Below are 15241 nucleotides of genomic sequence, written 5' to 3'. Positions count from 1 at the left end.
GGTGATGCTCCAGTGGAAACTCTTTCTGTGAAATGTGCGGTTGGCAGACAGAACGAAAATCTTTGTATGTTCATGAGGAGTCCTACGCAGAGAACAGAATGGGTCTTCTCAAACGGACAGCCATAACTAAGGTGGCATCGTGGCTCTGGCCCCAGGAAATTATATCCACATAGAACATCTGCCAGGGGACAAGCAAGCATCTGCAGCAGGAGCAACATGCCTGGAGTTAAGTGTTTCCCAGCCTTGTGAAGAGGAAAACAGCCTCCATAAGCAAAAGAACTTCACGTCACAAATCCTGGAAGTTAAAATCCCAAGTAACAAAGAAATCCTTAATGTGTTTCTCCCCAGCACAAATATTAAGAATGCTTTACAAATGCTCAATGTTTTAGTGGATAAATACTGTGACCTCTTTCAGATGTTTATCATTGCTCTTTCCTTATGACCTTTTTGAAGAGTGCTAATAGTGGTCCACAACGTTCCACTGCCCCATCCCTTGCTAAGTGTCACTAGCTCTCATCTTTCTTACCTGCATGTCATGAGGTTCTTCCTTCCCAGCTGACCCCAAAGCAACCCATGGAAGGGGGAATAAGTTGTATTCATGTTATAATTTTCAAAAGAATTTACAACTCTCATACATATATAAAACAAACACGTGTCAGTGGTTTTTTAAGTTCATTTCATGAATGAGAGAACCAGAAAAATATTTAAAACTAGTTCAAAAGAGATTCTGAAGAACTGAGATTTATGTCAAAGAAATGCTGAAATGAATTTGCTAATATATACAAAACTGGTTAATATCCTACTGGGACATAAACTCTCTGAGATCATCTTTTCTACCAGAGAGTCATCAATTGCATCTCTCCCAGACAAAATTCATTTGTATGACTATGGATAAGAATTATTTACAAAGCTTTCAGATAAGAATCATTATTGTTATTATAGGTCTACCTCTTAGAGTTATAAAATATTCAAGGCCATAAAAGGTCAATCAAATTTGCATAGCCAGCACTGCATTAAAAGAATGCCCAGGTAATCTCTTCATTTTTCTTGACAATGTATGAAATAGAATGTGTAAGTCGATGTGTTAAGGAACTGGGGCATGATGGCCCCCCCGTCTCTGGTTGTAAGCATTTTCCTCCTCCTTTGTTCAAATAAATGCCAAAGCCTGTTTATAAATTCCGAGCTAATAGGTTGTTTTTCCCCCATAACACTGTTTTTTTGCTCAGGTGTGTTTATGCTAGCTGTGGGACCACATGAAGTCCCCGCAGGCAGGCTGGCATCCTAGAGGGCTCAGCATAGTGTAGCACAGAACAGCACCTGGATCTGGCCTTTCTGGAGACACATCAGGGTGGGCAAATGTTTTCTATACAGGACCAAAGAGTAAATATTTTAGGCTATGCCGGTCAGAAGGTCTCTGTAGCAACTACTCAGTTCTGACACAAAAACAGCCAGAGACAGCCATAATGAATGGCATGACTGTGTTCTAATAAAACCTTATTTATAAAAACAGGTGGTGTGCTGGATTTGGCACATGGGCCGTCGTTTGTCAACCCAACCTCTGCTGGGGCTGCCGTAACAGAACACCACCAACTAGATGGCTTAAATAACAGACATTTATTTTCTCACAGTCTCAGAGGCTGGAAGTCCATGAGCAAGGTATCAGCAAGTTTGGCTTCTGGTGAGAGCTCTCTTCCTGGCTTGTAGACGGCCACCTTCTCACTGTGTCTTCACATGATCTTCCCTCTGTATAAACGTGGAGAGAAAGCAAGAGAGCTCTCTGGTGTCTCTTCCTCTTCTTATAAGGCCACTAGTCCTGTCAGATTAAGGTCCCACTCTTATGACCTCATTTAACTTTTATTGCCTCCTATCAGCCCTATATCCAAATACAGCCACACTGGGGATTAGGGTTCTAATATTTCAGTTCAGTCCATAACCCCTGGTATAGAGAACATAAGAGTTTCCATTCATTCACTCAGTAAATATTAGTCATGATCCTAAGTGAGCCATCACTAGACAGACCCAGTCCCTGGCCTCGCCAAGCACTGGTGTGGCAGAGAAGGCATAGTTTAAACAAAGGAATTCTAATAGAGTGCAATGGCAGAGGTGGCAGGCCAAAAAAACCTAGTCCAATGAGAAAATGCCACTTAACTTGAAGCATAAATGTTTATTAAGATGTTGAGTTTGAGGTCCCAGTGACATATCCAAATAGAGACATCATGTGGACAGGTAGATATATTGAGCTGAGAGCTCAGAAAGCACATCTTGGTTGAAGATATTTGAAGCCATCAAAGCCTTGCGAGAGGTTGAAGTTGCCTAGGAGAGCAAGTGGGGCAAGATGCTTGTGAGTGTCTACACCAGCGGGCCTCAAACTTGAGGACCAGAGTCACCTGCAGGGCTTCTTAAAACACAGATTGCTGAGCCCCACATCCAGAGGTTCTGACTCAGGAGGTCTGGGGTGGAGGCCAAAGAATTTGCATTTCTACCAAGTTCCCAAAAAAGAAGCTACATCTGGAGTATAGTCCCATTTTACAAAAGGGGCTTTTTTTTTAAATTACAAGCTGAGTATAACCAGTAAAGATAACTCCTTGTACCTTCCAGAGGAAGGAAAACATACTCGAAAAAAAGGCCAAGAACTGACACTTTGGTTTTGGAGTCAAGAAATAAACCCAGACTAAAAAAGAAAATCACCATCATCATCACCTTCATCATCATGGATCCCAAGTACACTTCATTACATTAGTCATTGTGGACCATTTAATGCAGGGCAATAAGTACCGTCCATCTCACAGACATAGGAAGCAAACTTATGGTTACCAAAGGACATAGCAGGGTGGGGAGTTAAATTAGGAGTTTGGGATTAACAGATACACACTACTATATATAAAATAAACAACAAGGACCTACTGCATAGCACAGGGAACTATATTCAATACCTTGTGATAACCTATATTGGAAAAAAATCTGAAAAAGAATATATATATATATATATCTGAATTACTTTGTTGTATACAACACAACACTGTAAATTAACTACACTTCAATTATAAAAATGATTTAAAATAAATAAATAAATACCTTCCATGATGCTGCTATGTCTTAGGCCTCCATGTAAGTAATTTTTAAAGAAGCAACCTCAGTGGCTGCTAATCAATGAAATAAAAGTTGTTACAGAACAAGAGATCTAAAGGTAGAAATTCTCTGTCCACTGGGCAATTTCAGTCCTTGACTGAATTTCTTTACCACTGAGGTGATCATGGCCTTTGTCATTGTCTCTCCAGCCCGGAAAATAATTTGGCTGCAATGGCCCTTGGAAGAGACAGATCTCAAAATTCAGTGAAAAGTGTAAAAAGCAAAGACTTAGGAGTCAGCCAGACCTGGGTTTGAGTTCTAGATCTGTAATTTACTTTCAGTGACGTAGGGCACATTACTTCCTATGTGTTTGTTTCTTTATATAAGAAGAAGAATTCTAGGGTTGTTCTAAGAATTAAATTTTTAAATATGTGAAAAGAGTAGACCTCCTGGTCTGTGGTATGTACTCAATACATAATTATTTTTGTCATTATTTCCATTTTCATTGTTTTTTAGAGAAGAAACAAAAAGTTGAAGAGTGTTTACTCAGCTCATAAAGTTGTCAAGGGGTTTTACTAGCTCACTCTAAAATGATAAAACACAAGTTCCCCTAAACTTAAGGGAAGAAGCTTAAGAGAGTTACACAGGAAGTTTAATGGCTTTATACTGCTGTGTAATGAACACCCGTTGCAAGAAAAGAACACACTTATAAATCCCTTGCCACGGCAACCCAGGCTCACAATTCACAAAACGGGGAAATGCAAAGGCAGCTAGCAGAGAATACTAAAGGCAGGCAGAGAACCATGCAAATAGGAAAAAAGAAAATTCCAGATCTATAAATAACTGGCAACAGGTCTTTCTGCAGAGAGCACTGGGGCAAAGCACTGTCCCTCACAGTTGCAAAAGAGTTTGATTTCATTTGGAGCAGCTGCAGGTACAGAGACTGAGATGCCCCTGCCATCGGGTAACAGAGTCCCCAGTACAAGGAAGCAGCTACACAGGGCAGAACAGGACAGGACAGTATTCGCATAGGACACACGGAGCAGAATTGAACTGGATCAGGACCAAAGAGAAATCCGGGTGGAACCAGAGAAGGGACAATTCCAGAGCCCTGCTCAGGAGAGTTTTCACTCAAGAAGAAGAATCAGGAGTTCATCTTAGGGCTGTCCGTATCCGTTAATTCTTTGGTCATCTTTCTGAAGTCTTGAGTTAAGAGAACCCTCCAGGTAAGATCTCAGACAGCCATGTTGACCAGAGACCATCAGACATTTGCAGCGAAAACTGTAGAATCAATGTGATCCCCAGGGACTGCTTTTGCCATTGTCTTTCTCTATCCATTCACACTCTTTCTTCTTGTAAAAAAAAAAAAAAAAAAAAAAAAAAAAGCCTTCTAAAGTGAAGAAAAAATAACTTCAAAGAAGCCATTTTTGCCTTCTCAGATGTGCCGGGTTGTTGGAGAGGAGTGCGGGGATGGAAATCAGCATAGCAACCCTGCCAACAATTTTAACCCTGCCCAGGATAAAAAGAAAAGTCACGGGGTTTCTTTTTGTGCACTGTGATCCTCAAAGATGCTAGAAGATACTGAGTAGAAAGATGTCCTTCAGGATGAGGGGACATATTCATGACGTTTTAACTATGGAAGGATGGGCTCTAAGCTTAGATTGGTGGGCCTGAAGAGAGGTGAAGTGGAGGAAAACATTAACTTTCTAAAGAGGCAGGTGATGGAGAAGAAAGGAACCCAACCTTAACCCTGGAGGCTGGAGCCCTGCGCAGAGGGACACACAGGAAGATGCTCCCAGGGTCAGGACCTGAACAAACTCCTCTCTGCTGCTCAAACCTTCAGTAAATTTTGGTACAAGCAGCATCAGGGGAGGTTTTCAACAAGGCAGTGCAGGAGACATACAGGATGCCCAGGGAAGAGGGAAAAGAGCAAAGACGGAAGATTAAAAGGCAGCAGGAAAAATATAAACCTTCCAAGAATATCCAGAGACCTACCTTTTATGGAATAACTAGCCAATATTTATTGATCACCACCTATGTGCCAGTTGCAGTACAGCTGGCTTGTACCAGCTGGTGAAAGCCAATGTGCGCATCTCTTCCCAACTCCGCATCCCGTGATGTCATGTTGGTAGCTTGAAATTGGCCGTGGTGGGAATATTTGTACCATAGGCAAATGCTGCAAATCAGACTTCTGTTCGTTTTTGTTTTCTGGATTTTTGGGTTTTTTTCAGAGAGTTGGTTTACCAGTATACTATTGGCCAACCACTATTTTGTAGAATACGGCAATGAGCAAAACCGTCAAGGTCATAACCCTTGCAGAGCACATGTTCTAGGTGATGAAAATCAAAGAATTAATTAACCGATTAGCAAGCTATTTTCAGATGGTGAATGAGCACTATGAGGAAAATAAGGTAGAGCGATTTGATAGGCTGTGGGAGTTGAGAAAGCTTCCTTAGGAGGGAGCCCTTGAACTGTGACTTAAGTTTTCACGTGCAAAGTCATCCAGACACACTGGAGTCATCCATGGAGTGAACAGCTCTGATACACCTTTGGTTCCTTTTTGGCACATGTTATAGTGTCTACGTGGACTGTCATATGTAATACTCTATTATCTCGCCTAGAAAATTACCAAGGATGATTCACTTGTGCCCCGGCTAAGGCTACACCTCCCACTGGCACACTGGACCCCATTCCTTCTTACCTATTCAAGGGCATCTCTTCTGCAATTCTACCCTCCACCTGCTGTATCATCAGCTTTTCCACTATACTGGGTCTTTCCCAGCAGCAGAGAAACACACTATTATTTCTCTCATCCTAAAAAACAACTTTTCCTGTCCCATTAGCCTCTCCAGCCACTGCCCAATTTCTCTCTTTGCCCTTACAACAAAATGATCCAAAGAGAGGTGTCTATTCACTTTCTCCAGTTCCTCTTCTCCCTTCTCTCTTGAACCAATGCAGTAGGGCTCTTACTCCCATCACTTGCCAACATGGCTCTTGTCAAGGTCATGAGCCAACTTTATGCTGCTGAATCCAACAGTCAACTTTCATCCCTAATCCTGAAGCGTTTGAAAAAACCAAAAAACCGGCCACTCCCTCCGTCTTACACTTGCTCTTGGCTTCTGGGACTTGACCCTCTCCTGGATTTCCTCCAGGACTGCTTTTTCCAAGGCTCTTGCTGGTTCCTCTCCATCTCCCTGGCCTCAGAAGGAGGACATATCCCAGGGCTCAATTCTTGGACTTGGTCTCTTTCCTAATTATTCCTCAGAGATCTCATCCAGCCTCACAGCTTTTGATACCATCTCTGAGCTAATGATTCTCAAACGTATCACCTAGCCAGATCTCTCACCTGAGCTTGTTTGAATATCCATTGCCTATTTAACATCTCCTCCTGGAGCTAGAATGATCCTTTAGAGGGTGAGTCAGATGTTGTCATCCCTTAGCTTAAAATCCTCCAGGCACTGCTACCTTGCTCAGGGTAAAAGCCACAGTCATCAAACCAGTCTACAGCGCCCCCTCCCTGTACTTCTGTGACTGCCCTAGATGCATTCTAAGACCTGCTTTCGTTGTAAGAGGTTTTGCAGTAAGTACGGGGACCCATGGTCCTGTACTAGTTCAGGTTACCCCAGAGACAGGTGAAGGAAACCAGACTGTGTCCCCCAAATATGCCTCTTTGCCATAAAAATTAGTTTGAGCTGAAGGCAAACCAACAATCAATTTTATAATCCACTACGTCACTCTTTACATGCATTCCTTTGGCAAGAATTAGGAAGGATGACAACAGCAGAGTTTGAGAAACAACTTGTAAAGTTGAATATTGGCATACCCTTGTTAGAATTCTATGCCTAGGTATATAGACAAAAGAACCTCTTGCACATGTGAAGAGTCAATATGTACAATACTATTTTTAGCAACATTGGTCTTAATAGCAAAAGCTATAAACAGCACAAATGTCCATGGTCAGAACAGATAAATAAATTAAGGTACACAATGAAATATTACACAGCTGTGAAAATAAATTTTTCATTTACTCATTTAACAAAAAAAAAAAGAAGAAGAAGAAGAAGCAAACACAGAAAAAGCTCTCTCCACCCTCCGCTTTTCTGCCTGAAGATGGGATGTAAGTTCTCCCTGTGCTGGAGACACACTCTTATCAGCACCAGAGGAATCTGCAAACAAACCTTACACTCTCAGCTGCCTCCCATATGTTTACCTTTTCAGGTTGCCACCCTGGGAAGCCTGAAACTGCTTTCCTCTGTCCTGTCATTTCTCTGCAGGTTTTTGTTCTTTGTTGAAGATGCAAGTAAGCCAGCATTGTGAGCCTTCACTTTGAGTTCCTTTTCCTGGAGGTTTCTCCCACATATGAGCCACACGCGTTAATAAACCGTTTTTCTCTTGTTAATCTGTCTTTTTATTACAGCCCCCACTGAAAACTTAAGACGAGTAGAGGTAAGGTTTTGTGACCCCTACAAGGACCTGGGGCAGGTCATCTATTTGAGAAGCGGACTAGAACACACAGGTGATAGAGAGGATGAGATGGGGGAGGAAGAGACAGAACAGATGGCTTGTTTTTGAAAGTATGGACATCAGGGGCTCTGTCCCGCAGGAACTGTCTGAGAAACTGGGGCACACGATTCTGAACTGGCCCGTGAAGTGGGGAGGTGGCAGCACCCATGGGCTCATTCCTGTCCCCCACAGGCTGGGGCTGCCCCCGGGGGCAATAACTGCTCAGAATTTCCAAGTCCTGCTGCTTGCGGCCCAGCCTGCTCCCGCGGTGCCCCAGAAATCCCTCAGGCAGAGAAGGGAGCAACCAGGCACATGGGGAGGAAGCTGTGAGATGCTGGAAAGTCTCCCACAGCCTCCGCTGGGGAGGGCGAGGGAGGTCTCAGGTCAGCTACGAGCCCCCTCCAGCCTCTGATGGTTGGGGGCTATGGATAGCAAACATCTGAAAACTTGACTTAAATGCTATTCATGCATATATACACTACCAAATGTAAAATAGCTAGCTAGTGGGAAGCAGCCGCATAGCACAGGGAGATCAGCTCGGTGCTCTGTGACCGCCTGGAGGGGTGGGATAGGGAGGGTGGGAGGGAGGGAGACTCAAGAGGGAGGAGATATGGGAACATATGTATATGTATAACTGATTCACTTTGCTATAAAGCAGAAACTAACACACCATTGTAAAGCAATTATACTCCAATAAAGATGTAAAAAAAAAAAAGAGTTAAAGCAAATAAAGCTACTAGGACAGGTTTCTTGGGGAAAAAATGCTATTCATGGCAATTTCCTTTCAAATATTCCCTTGCCCCATATTTTCCCGACTTTATGTTTCTGTCCCCTAGTTCTTTTACCCTGGCCTTCGTCCCCTGGGTCCACCACTTTCTTCCAATCTTTCTCTCTTTCTCTGGGTGTCTCCTTCCCCCTCTGCTGTGTCTTTACTTCTTTATCCCACCTGAGCCTTCCTTCCCTCAAGCGGAAGACTGCTGAGTGTGTTAAGATCCTCTTCTTCTGCCTCCTTCAGGTTCACCTCCAAGTCAGACCTCCGCGTACCTCCTCACTGAAGGTCCCTGCAGAGCTTCTTGGAGCCCACACCATTTCCAGTTCTTTGTCTGAGGTTTTATGTTTTTCTTATTTGAATTCGTGTTGTAATGTCTTGGCAGGTGGAGCTCAACCCCTTCCCAGTGGCCTCTCGTGTCCCCGTGCAATTGTTTTGTGTCTGCCCAGCCCTGCTCCCAGGATGGGAGCTTCCTGCTGAATTCTCAGCTGTACCCCCAAGCCTGGAGCTGTGCCTGGGAAATGGTGATACCCAATAAGTATTTGTTGAAAAAATGAGTTAGGTGCCTGTTAGGTAACACTGAGACTGACCCAAAATGTTTCTAGTTCTCTCCTCTTTTTTCTCAGAGACACACTTCAGGCACTCAGAGGCTCTGCCTGTGTGTCAGTGAGTGAGAGAGAGACAGAAAGGATGTAAGTCAGCCAATATGGTGGCCATAACACTTCCAGCCTTGCCTTCCCAGAAGGGCTCAGTAGGCTTTTCCATCCCCTTCTGTTGCTCCTTTGGGAAATCAGCTTCCTCTTCCCGCAGTCCAGTGGAGCTGTCAGTCATGGTGTCTCACTCTGTCCCCTGCAGGGCTGGGCACTTGACCTGAGCTGGACAGTCAGTCCTCCTCAAGACTTTCCTGCTGCAGCCATCTCTCCTCCTTTTGAATCACCCAAGTGTCTTTTTTTTTTTTTTTTTTTTTGCGGTACAAGGGCCTCTCATTGCTGTGGCCTCTCCCGTTGCAGAGCACAGGCTCCGGACACACAGGCCCAGCGGCCATGGCTCACGGGCCCAGCCGCTCCACGGCATGCGGGATCCTCCCAGACCGGGGCATGAACCCGTGTCCCCTGCGTCGGCAGGCGGACTCCCAACCACTGCGCCACCAGGGAAGCCCCAAGTGTCATTTTTAAATGGCCACTAGTGGCCACCCCTGTCTGTCGCAGAAGAAAATGAGGCCAATTCCCAAGGAGAATTGGAGACAAACAGAGCCATGATAGAGACAAAGGGCCTGAGACAGAAAACAATGGCATCATCCAGGCCCCTGGGTCAGCCACAGCCGTAGCTTCTCACTGTGGGACCTTCTGGGCAGGCTTAAGGTACATATCTTTTCCCTAAGCTTTGAATTGGATTTCTATCACTTTCATGCAAAAGAATCCTAGCCAATATCCCCATGTCTTGCTGCCTCAAATCAGACCAAATTACCTGACTCCCTGCAGCCCCTTCCTTCAATGCAGCCAAAGAATTGTTACATGTGATTCCCCTTTTGGGGCACTGGGTGGTGGTCAGGGCCCTTGGTGAGGCAAAGGGCGGGGGGAGGGCAGTGGAGAAGGGAAGAGGTGGGGAACTGTGCTATGTCATCTTATTCTTCAATTTAAAGCCTGACAATTAATGAACAAGGATTTCTATGTGTGGTTCAGCCCGACCTCTCAGATTCTGCTTTGGGGATCGGGGTTTGAGTCCCATCAACAGTAAAGTGGGACTTGGTTTCCTCTCCCATCGTTCCTTGGGCATGGACCCCACGTGGGGATCTCATGAAGGATGAGAGTGTCAGTGGTCTGCGGGCAGGATTTACCTGCTTCTAGGTGCCCTGGGCAAAGACCAAGTTAACGCTATCTAGCAGCACACACCTTAACCACTAAGTGCCATGCAAGTGTTAGCTGGTCATTATTATTATCATGATCGTGAGCATCAAACTCTAATGTCTTAAATTAAGTGAATGACATCTTATGGAAAAATACAGTTTTCCATATTCCTAGTCACTGGGATGCAGCAGCAGACAAAAACAAACACTGTGATGAAAATCACAGAGCTTATATTCAAGTGGGAAGAGGCAGAAAATGAATAAAAACAATCAGCATGTCAAGTGGTGCTAAGTAGAGAGAAATAAAGGAAAGTAAGGGAAACAGGAAGCAGGAGGAGGTCGAGGAGCTGCGGCTGTTTTACAGAATGTACGGGCCAGCTTTCCTGTTAAGGTAACATCTGAGCGGAACCCAGAGGGAAGCAAGCAAATGAGTGGTGTGAACACGCAGGGCTTCGGTGTAAAGGCCCCGCGGTGAACACTGATGTGTCTGCTGGGCAGCGGGAAGGGGAGCTGGTGAGATGGCCTCAGATAGGAGGCAGATAGACAGACGGCAGAGGGCCTGGGAGGCTATTTTATGGCTTTGCTTTAGCATGAAATTGATGGAATTTGTTGGAGGGTTTTGTTTGTTTGTTTGTATGTTTGCCGTATGCGGGCCTCTCACTGTTGTGGCCTCTCCCGTTGCGGAGCACAGGCTCTGGACGCGCAGGCTCAGTGGCCATGGCTCACGGGCCCAGCCGCTCCGCGGCATGTGGGATCTTCCCGGACCGGGGCACGAACCCGCGTCTCCTGCATCGGCAGGTGGATTCTCAACCACTGCGCCACCAGGGAAGCCCTGTTGGAGGGGTTTAAGTTGAAAAGTTTCGTGTTCTGTATCATATTCATGTGAAGCAAATTTTCCTTTCACCTCCGGAAACTCTTCTACCTCCCCCTCTTGCATTTCTCATTTCCTCTTTCTCACCAGCTTTTTCTTGGCTTTTGCTCCTTCCCTCTGTCCGTCCTTCCCCGGGGGGTTCGCTCTTTCCCAGCTCCTCCATATACCTCCCTTCAACCTCAGCCTCTCTTGCTCACATCGAACTTTCTTCTGCTAAACACCCCATAAGCCCATCTGCAGGTCTCTACCATCGCCCTTATTGGCTTCTCTGGCTTCTCCCTTGGGCTGGATCTCTCCCAGTCATTCCTGCTCTTTTCCTCTGCCATTGTTTACCACGCAGAAGCTCCGAGCCACGTCCCTCATCGGCTTACACAGCAGTGAAATATGACTCTGTCTCTGACATTTTGGGCAAAAAGGTATCCTACCAGAAAAAAGAATGCCAGGTAGTGCTTCCTTGGTGGCGCAGTGGTTGGGAGTGTGCCTGCTGTTGCAGGGGACGCGAGTTTGCGCCCCGGTCCGGGAAGATCCCACATGCCGCGGAGCGGCTGGGCCCGTGAGCCATGGCCACTGAGCCTGCGCGTCCAGAGCCTGTGCTCCGCAACGGGAGAGGCCACAACAGTGAGAGGGCTGCGTACAGAAAAAAGAAAAAAAAAAAAGAATGCCAGGTATAAACTCCTTATGCCAAATGCATTAAGTGTCTCGCGCACTTTGCAAGTTCGAGCCATGTCGTTAGCATGATCTTAGGGATCACAACACAGGGAAAAGGCAATGGCACCTGCAAGGGGTCCAGGGGGCATGAGTTCTCTGATGTCATCACACCCAGCCTGTCCCAGGCCCTGCACCAGGAAGAAGCTCACTTCTTGCAGAAATTGCTACAAGCAGAGGAAGGACCACAGACTGCAGCCCTTGAGCCCTCCGAGCTGGGAAAATTGTGCATTGAAATTTATAAGCAGTTCTCCGTATCCCAGGAAGTGAGGTCTGAACACACTTTTGGACCAGGCCTGTCCTCTGGTCTGGGAAAACCATCTCCATTGTCACTGAAGTAGGCAGAATTTTGGCCCCCATGACCTTTACGCTCTAGTGTCACAACTGCAATTATTTTGCCTTACAAGGCAAAAGGGAATTTGTAGATGTAATTAAGGCTATTAATCAACTGACCTTAAAATAGGGAGATTATCCAGGTGGACCCAACGTGGTTACATGAGCCCTTGAAAGCGGAAGAGGAAGTCAGAGATATCTGGAACTTGAGAAGGACTCAACACACCACTGTTGGCTTTGAAGATAAAGAGAGCCACAAGGCGAGGAATGCAGTGGCTTCTGGAAGCTGAGAACCACCTCCAGCTCTACCAGGCGGTGAGGACATGGGGACCTCAGCCTTGCCACGACAACTTGGGCGGGGGTGGGGAGGGCGAGGTTGCACCTCCTCTCCCGTTCACCCATCTTTGTTTCTTCCCACCAAATCGATCCATTGATCAATCGATCTACCTATCAGTCTATCTATTAATCACTCTCTTGGGATGAGAACGTTCTCAGGAGATTGACCCTCTTGACACATTTCGAAGTGGACAGGACAGTGTGTGGTGAAAGATACCTACAAGGTTCTACTGCAGACCTCTAGGGCTTAGTATTCATGTAAGTAGTCACTGAAACCTTACGCCCCTGGATTAGGAACTCCTGGTTGGCCCCTCTCCACAAGGAGCTGCATTCTGCCCACATCCTAAATGAGGCTGGAAGCAGATTCTTCCCAGAGCCACCCAGTAAGAATGCAGCTGGCCAATACCCTGATTTCAGTCTTATGAGACCCTAAGCAGAGGACCCTGCTGAGCCCAGCTGAGATTTCTGACCAACAGAACTGTGAGATAAAAACTAGTGTTGTTTTAAGCCATTAAATATGTGGTGGTTTGTTACAGGAGCGACAGGAGACTAACACAGCCCCTCTGATTAGACCACTGTAAACAGGAGATATTTGCCTCACCTCCGCAGTCATGTTCCTTCTAGAGAGGCCTTTCTTTGCTAACTATAGATTGGGTCGACTCTGCACCAAAGCTCAACAGGAAAATCCTCTCCCACCCTGTTTACTCTTGGAGAATTGACCAAGATATTCTACTTCTCCCTTCCTTAAAATATTATATGTGGGGTGGGGGCAAGGTAATTTAAACTTTCCATCAGTTCTAGTGTTGTTGAGGCCAGAAGCCTGATGTCTTAGGGTTCTCCAGAGAAATAGAACTAACAGAATATGTGTGTGTGTGTGTGTGTGTGTGTGTGTGTGTGTGTGTGTGTTTGTGTGTACAGAGAGAGAGAGAGAGAGAGAGAGATTTATTTCAAGGAATTACTCATGCAGTTATGGAGCTGGCAAGTCCAAAATCTGGAGGTGGGCCTGCAGCCTGGAGACTCAGGGAAGAGCCAATGTTGTAGTTCAAGTTCAAAGGCCGTCTTTTGGCAGAATTCCTTCTTCCTTGAGAGAGGTCAGTCTTTTGTGTTATTCAGGCCTTCAACTGATTGGATGAGGCCCACCCACATTATACGTAATACTACACAGCAGTATAAAGAATGGGATGCATCTATATGTGTGGATATGGAAATTGTCCTAAGATACATTATTATGCAATGAAAGCAGAGTACACAACAGTGTTATTGCACAATCCAATGTGTGGTGTTTAAAGAATTCACATGTACTAAATTGTACATAACCACTATGGAAGAACTTTTTTACTTTACACACTTTTGCAATTCTCATTTTTAACCACGTGAATGTAATACTTTTGTTTTTTAAAAGCTTATTTTTTAATGAGAAAAACGATGTGACAGATATAAAACCACTGACATGGAATAATATTACTAAGTGAAAAAAGATTACAAAACTATGTATATGATAATCACATTTCTTTCTTCACACATCTGTAATTATTTCCAAATGTATTTTTGTGCATTAAAAAAAAAATCTGGAAGAATTTGGCCAAAATGTTAATTGTAGAAATCCCCAGTGGAAATTATTTTTACATTTGTTTCTTCAAAGTTTCTATTTTTCTACAAAGGATGTCTTTACCTTAGCACCACTGACATTCGGGGCCAGACAATTCTTTATTGTGGAGGCTGTCCTGCATCTTATAGGATGTTTAGCAGCACCCCTGGCCTCTACCCACTAGATGCCCATAGCATCTCCCAATTGCGACAACCAAAATGTCTCCAGACGTTGCCAAAAGTCCCCTAGGGAGCAAAAGTACACCCTGACCCACCCACAGACCCTGTTCTACAGTAAACGTGATTTATTTATGTAATGAAAAAGTTAAATGGATTGGACAGAAACATTGATGATGGGTGGATGATAGATAGATAGATAGATGACAGGTAGATAGATAGATGATAGATAGATAGATAGATAGATAGATAGATAGATAGATAGATAGATGATAGATATGAGAGAGAAACAGTGGGACATATACAAGATATTCAGAGTAACCACTGGGAAGCAGATCAGTTAAGAAGCTCTTGGGATGTGAGCAGCTGAAGAGATCACTCCACTGAGAGTTTCTTCTGACCTTTTTCTAGATTCATCTCAAAGACAAATAAAGACAGTGACTATTCCCCAAACTCACCAGGAGGTACTTATCAAAATGAATCAGGGGCCGCAGCACCATTCTTTGGGGGCTCTGCCCATATTCTAATGATATTGACAAGATAAAAATATTTTTGATACTCCTCTTTGGAATGTATCTTCAAGAATAGATAGCATGTGCTTTTGAATAACTTCAGAGAGGGTTAGTATTTCTTCTTTTTTCTTTTTTTAAGTGAAACTGCTTATAAGAAATAGACAAATTTAATTCTGGGTTCAAGTGTGATGAGTAAGTATGATCAAATTAAATAATTTTGTGTAAGAATAAGCTGTGAGAATAGTTTTAAGCAGATATTTGTTGTTATTATGAGTTGGATTGTGTCCCCAAAAAAGATATGTTGAAGCCCTAATCCCCAGTGTCTCAGAAGGTGACCTTACTTGGAAATAGGGTCATTGCAAATTAGTTAAAATGTCACACATTAGGGCTTCCCTGGTGGTGCAGTGGTTAAGAATCCACCTGCCAAGGCAGGGGACATGGGTTCGAGCCCTGGTCCGGGAAGATCCCACATGTCGTGGAGCAGCTAGGCCCATGCACGACAACTGCTGAGCCTACGGGCTCTAGAGCCCGCG

The sequence above is a fragment of the Grampus griseus genome (genome assembly GCF_964374135.1).
Source record: "Grampus griseus genome assembly, chromosome: 7".
Taxonomy (NCBI): Eukaryota; Metazoa; Chordata; class Mammalia; order Artiodactyla; family Delphinidae; genus Grampus; species Grampus griseus.
The sequence above is the reverse complement of the archived record's forward strand: the minus strand, read 5'-3'. Positions refer to the sequence as shown.